Here is a 6,307-nt window from a genome sequence, read left to right on the forward strand (position 1 = left end):
TTTAGCTGTCTCAAATAGGTTGACGTATTTTCGGCAGAAAAATACACTTCTATTTTTTTATTAAAAAAAATAAAAAGGCGGCAAAGCTAATTTTTTCAATTGTTTCTACTTTTTTCTGTGAAAATATATACGTAAGAACGTTGCTTTTGTAAAATATTCCTATTATATTTATATTTCTTGCACCATTTTTGAGAAAAGCACTATATATGACTCGGCTGGAAGGCTACTTGCTGGCTTCGGATTCAATTAAACGGACTCCCAAGGTCGTCCGTTTAAAACGAATCCTCAGCCTGCAAGTAGCTACTTCCGAGCCTCGACAATAATGTACTATTTCTCAAAAATGGACGGCAAAGTCGGCTTTGCCGTTTAAAAAATAGGTTGCGAAGCGCGTAGTTTATGGTCAGTCAAAAATTAAAAAGTTAAAAACATTGCAGTCTCGATTTTGGGACTGCAATGTTGCATACAAATTCCATTATTTGTCGAGTTCCAAACTTTTTAAAAGTTGAAATGGCCATATCAAAAGAAGGCACAGGCCCATTAAACAGCCAAACAGATGATTAGTACCGCGACTATTTAGCTGTCTCAAATAGGTTGGCGTATTTTCGGCAGAAAAATACACTTCTATTTTTTTATTAAAAAAATAAAAAGGCGGCAAAGCTAATTTTTTCAATTGTTTCTACTTTTTTCTGTGAAAATATATACTTAAGAAAGTTGCTTTTGTAAAATATTTCTATGATATTTATATTTCTTGCACCATTTTTGAGAAAAGCACTATATATGACTCGGCTGGAAGGCTACTTGCTGGCTTCGGATTCAATTAAACGAATCCTCAGCCTGCAAGTAGCTACTTCCGAGCCTCGACAATAATGTACTATTATCCACCCGAATCGGGCAGTTGCCCGTGCCAGTGTTGCCAGATGGTCACAAAAGTCACATTTTTCGTGACTTTTCGCCTTCTCGTGTGACATGTGCGTGACTTACGATTTTGAGGCAATTTTTGTGACTTTTTAAGCTAGTCGAATTTTAGACAAGTTTAGTTCTGCTAATTGTATTATTTAGGAACGCAGTGAACGCACCCAAGTTGACACTTGCACTGAGACCTTGACGTTACATCCACCATCATGTTTATTATAATAGTCGTGGCAAGATGAGACTTGTTGCCTTGACATGACGGTGTCATTTAGTTTGATAGTAGTAGTTATTTTTTTTAGTGTATGATTAATTTCTTTTAGCCTCATATCTTGAATATCTGTACGAATAGCATTGTAATTACTTCAGACAAAAGTTTTATCACAAAATTTTCTAAAAATTTGGTTATGTTCATTTTTACTCTGCGATCAATACTTTAGGAGCTACAGGCTGTTAAAGTTAAATAAGAGATAAAAAAATAGACGGTTTAAGAAAACGTCGTTTTTTCGTAATTGTTCATTATAAATAAAAAAAAAATAGTTTAGGATAAGCAAGCTAAGCGACCTGCTGATATAATATTAAAAAAAAACCGGCCAAGAGCATGTCGGGCAATGCTCAGTGTAGGGTCCCGTAGTTACCCGTCCGTCAAAATAGACTATTTGCAAAAACTCAAAAACTGCTAAACCGATTAGGTTCGCTATATTTTTCCTTGAAAGTCTTTACTAAGTTTTACTTTCACGATTTTTTAAATATTTTTTGGACCCATGGTTAAAATGCTAGGGGAACTAAAGTGGAAAACACAACTTTTTTTCTATCAGATCGATTATTTCCGAAAATATTAAGTTGATCAAAAATGGTCCTTAAAGACCCTTATTCATTTTAAAAGACCTATCCAAGACACCCCACACTATAGGGTTAAAGCGAAAAAAAAATTCATCCCCACTTAATGTAGGGGAGTCACCCTAAAAAAATATTTTTTCTAGTTTGATTTTACGACTCTGTCAGTGTAACAAATTTATATATTCATGCCAAATTTAATAATAGAAACTAGAAAAAAATATTTTTTATGGTGGCTGCCCTACATTAAAGTTGGGATGAATTTTTTTTCGCTTCCACCCTATAGTGTGGGATGTCGTTAGATAGGTTTTTTAAAACGAATACGGGTCTTCAAGAATTATTTTTTGATCAACTTAATATTTTCGGAAATAATCGATCTGAAAGAAAAAAAGTTGTGTTTTCCCCTTTATTTCCCTAACTTTTGAACCATGGGTCCAAAAAATATGAAAAAAATCATAAAAACATAGCGTAGTAAAGACTTTCAAGGAAAAATATAGCGAACCTAATCGGTATAGCTGTTTTTGAGTTTTTGCGGAATAGTCTATTTTGACAGACGGGTAACTACGGAACCCTACACTGAGCATGGCCCGACATGCTCTAAGCCGGTTTTTTTTTATATTTTATCAGCAGGTCACTTAGCTTGCTTACTCCAAACTAAAATTTTTGTTTATGATGAACAATTACGAAAAAAACGACGTTTTCTTAATTCGTCTATTTTTTATCTCTAATTTAGCTTTAACAGCCTGAAGCTCCTAAAGTATTGAACGTAGAGTAAAAATAAACATAACTAAATTTATTATTATTTATTATTTTATTTGATACACTAGCAGCTCTTAGAGCTGATGCGTGTATATCGAAGCACTTGTATTTTATTTTGCACTTTTTAAAGTTCTAAAATGTGTATCTAGTCTATTTTTGAAAGTGTTGACCGATGGTGCACTAACAACAGTTTCTGGTAGAGAATTCCACACATTTACCACACGATTCGGCAGGAAGTGTTTTCTAGGGTTACTAGCACACGGAGGTTTGACAAGTTTTTTAGAGTGCCCTCTCAACCTTACATTCTGGCTCAATATTTGGAACATTGTAGTGTCCGGACAAGATTTTGTAAGTCTCAATAAGATCGCCTCGCTTCCTTCTGTCCTCTGATGTTGTAAGACCTAATTCTTGAAGCCGTTCTTCATATGGTTTATCTTTCAATGAAGCAACCATTTTAGTTGCTCTTCGCTGAACTCTTTCCAGCATTGTAATGTCCTTTTTAAAGTAGGGGGACCATATCTGAAAAGCATACTCAAGTAAAGGACGAAGATATGACTTGTATATTCTAATAAATAGGTCTTTAGTAATAACATGGAATGCTTTCCGGATCATATACAGCATACAATTTGCTCTCTTGGTGATTTTGGTGATATGTGTGTCCCATTTCAAGTTATGTGAAACAGTGATGCCCAGGTCTCTTTGACCAGCTACTGCTTGCAGGGGAACAGAGTCAATGTAGTAATTTAGTTTAGGATTTGTTTTCCCTATGTGTAGAACTCTGCACTTGTCAGCATTTAGTGATATGAGCCAGTCTTTAGTCCACTGAATTATGCGATCTAAATCGCTTTGGATAATATTGTGACTTACTAATGGATTACCCATAACTTTGGTGTCATCAGTAAATATATTTGTAGGAAATTGTATGATAAAACTTTTATCCGAAGTAATTATAATGTTATTTGTACATATATTCGAGATATGAGCAAAAATAAGAAAAAAGGTACCTTTAACCCTCCCTGCACCCTCAGCACACCCTCACACACACCCTACCCTCGAGGACTTTTAGCATGTTTATCTGGACACCACAAGGTATACCTGTACCAATTTTCAAAACTACACGAATTATTTCCGCAGATTTTTCTAATTTGCTTGGGTTATTGAAAATCTTAATTTTTTTACTTTCTCATTGGCCCCCCAAAAGTAGCTTAAAATTCATTTGTTTACGTTACATGACTTAGGTACATGTCCGTCTTTGGATCACTAATTTGACTAATTTCCACCAATTTGTACCAAATTTCAACTTAATTGGCCCAGTAGTTTCCGTGAAAATAGGCTGTGACAGACGGACAGACAGACGCACGAGTGATCCTATAAGGGTTCCGTTTTTTCCTTTTGAGGAAAAATCATAAAAGGTTAGTAGATTTTTTGAGATATATAATTTTTTCTGAATTTCTTCTAACAAAATCGATTTACCTACCCATACAATACAATAATATAAAAATGTGACTTGAGCAGCAAAAATGTGACTTTTAGGGAAACGAAACGTAACTTATGACTCCAGAGCCCTGGCAACACTGGCCCGTGCAACGGCGCGCCGAGTGGACGAGTCGGCGGCGGCGGCGCGTATGAATGGCGGCGCGGCGCGGCGCGCACGTCTATACAGCAGTAACTGAAGAAATTGTGAAAAAAGTCGAAAACTTAGTTTTGGCGGATCGTCGTGTTACGGTTCGTTTTATTGTTGAAAATGTAAAGATTTCAACGGGGAGCGTGCATAATATTTTACATGAACGCTTGGGTATGAAAAAGGTATCAGCGCGTTGGGTACCCAGAATGCTTACTGACACGCAAAAACAAACTAGAGTCGAGATTTGTCAAGAAGCTTTGGACCTGATACAGCAAGACCGGGAACTTTTTTTGGCGCGATTTATTACAATGGACGAAACATGGCTCCATCATTACGACCCTGAAACGAAACTGCAGTCTATGACATGGAAAAGGCCATCATCTCCAACTCCGAAGAAATTCAAGGTGGGCCCATCTGCCGGTAAGGTCATGGGCTCTGTTTTTTGGGATGGAAAAGGGGTCGTAATGATTGAGTATCTCGAGCATGGAGCCACTATTACGGGCACTTTATATGCCAAACAAATAGCAACATTGCGCAATGAGATCCGTGAAAAACGATCAGGACAATGCCCCGGCACACAAGTCCGCCGTTGCAATGGTTGCAATACGTGATGCTGGGTTCGATATCCTTAAGCATCCTCCGTATTCACCAGACCTCGCCCCTAGTGATTTCTACCTATTTCCGAGATTGAAGGAATACCTAAGAGGCAAGAAATTTGAAGACGACGACGCGGTAGTCGCTGCAGTACAAGATTTTTTAAGTACTCAAGATGAAACCTTTTTTTTTAGAAATGGAATTTTAAGTTTAGAAAAAAGATATACTATAGTATTTTATACAATCGTGATATAATCGTGATTTTATATAATCGTGGGTGAGTTCAAGTCTCACCCAAGACAGTAATTTTTCCACTTTTAAATTTATTCTAATCTTAATAGCATCGTTCGCAGACGTTTCTGCTTGTTAAAAATTAAAATCGTGATATAATAGAAAGCTTTTCAGTCGAGTACCGTGTTTAGGCAACGAAGCTTGCTGAGTTGCCTAAGTAAGGTACGAGATTGAAAAACTTGATTATATCACTATTGCATACAATACTTTTTCTACGAATCAACAAAAATAATACTTTAAACTAGTAGAATCATACAGACAAACCAAACCAAAAGTATACAGCTAAGATACGCGAGCAGCCGCGATACCCGCTACGCTCGTGAATCTATTATAGAATCTTTCGCTTGCACGGGACTCAAAATAAGCACTCGAAGAAATATCAAACTTTGATCTCTTGTTGTACAAATAACTATTGCTATAGGTCATTGGTCAATAGGTTAGGCCGCGGACTGGACTGGACGCCAGCGAGCACGCGGCGATGTTTCTAAATAGCACGTTTTGCTAGTTTATCTTATAATAGTTAGTTAGCTAGTCAAACCAATTTGTCAGTAAATAGGAACAAAAAAACTATACCCATCCTTTTCTTTTGGGTGCTAGTACTAGTGTAAGACAAGAGAGTATGATTTTCTCTATCTATGTTTGAAATTAGACAGTCCTTTGACACACTATATGTAGGAAATTGAATAGGTAAGTAGTAAATAATAATTACACATAAATTAGTTATAAATAACAAGACACTTTATTTAAAAATGCACAGTATTAGATATGTTATAGAATATAGAAAATAGTGATACACACTTTAATATATTTTACAAGAATTCATAAACTTTATCACATTTTTCATTATAAATGTAAGTAGACGTAGAATACATAATTTTAATTAGGTAACTAGAGAAAAGTCACTTTAAAAGAGCGATATAGGTACCTACGATATTAATTTTATAACTATCATTTATTTATTGCTTACATTTGACAGTCATTTATTATACTTGGATTTAAATAGAAGATGATAATTTTTTTAATCTTTTACAATTCATCTCATGTTTAGCCAAATCCCAATTTGTAAAACGCTTTTGGCACCACAATAAATAACATTTCGGTCCCTAATTTGTTTTATTTTAAAATATTTAATTTAATCAAACATTTATATATGTTCTCATACTAAGACATCGTTAATCGAAGGTACAAAGGTACAGTCAGCAGCAGAAGTTGCTAAGCGGGCGAGGTGTTCAAAATGATCTTGTCGCGACTTTATTATGAGAATAAGTCGTACGTCGTGTCAGTCAAGGTAAT

The sequence above is a fragment of the Cydia splendana genome, chromosome 4, assembly GCF_910591565.1.
Source record: "Cydia splendana chromosome 4, ilCydSple1.2, whole genome shotgun sequence".
Lineage (NCBI taxonomy): Eukaryota > Metazoa > Arthropoda > Insecta > Lepidoptera > Tortricidae > Cydia > Cydia splendana.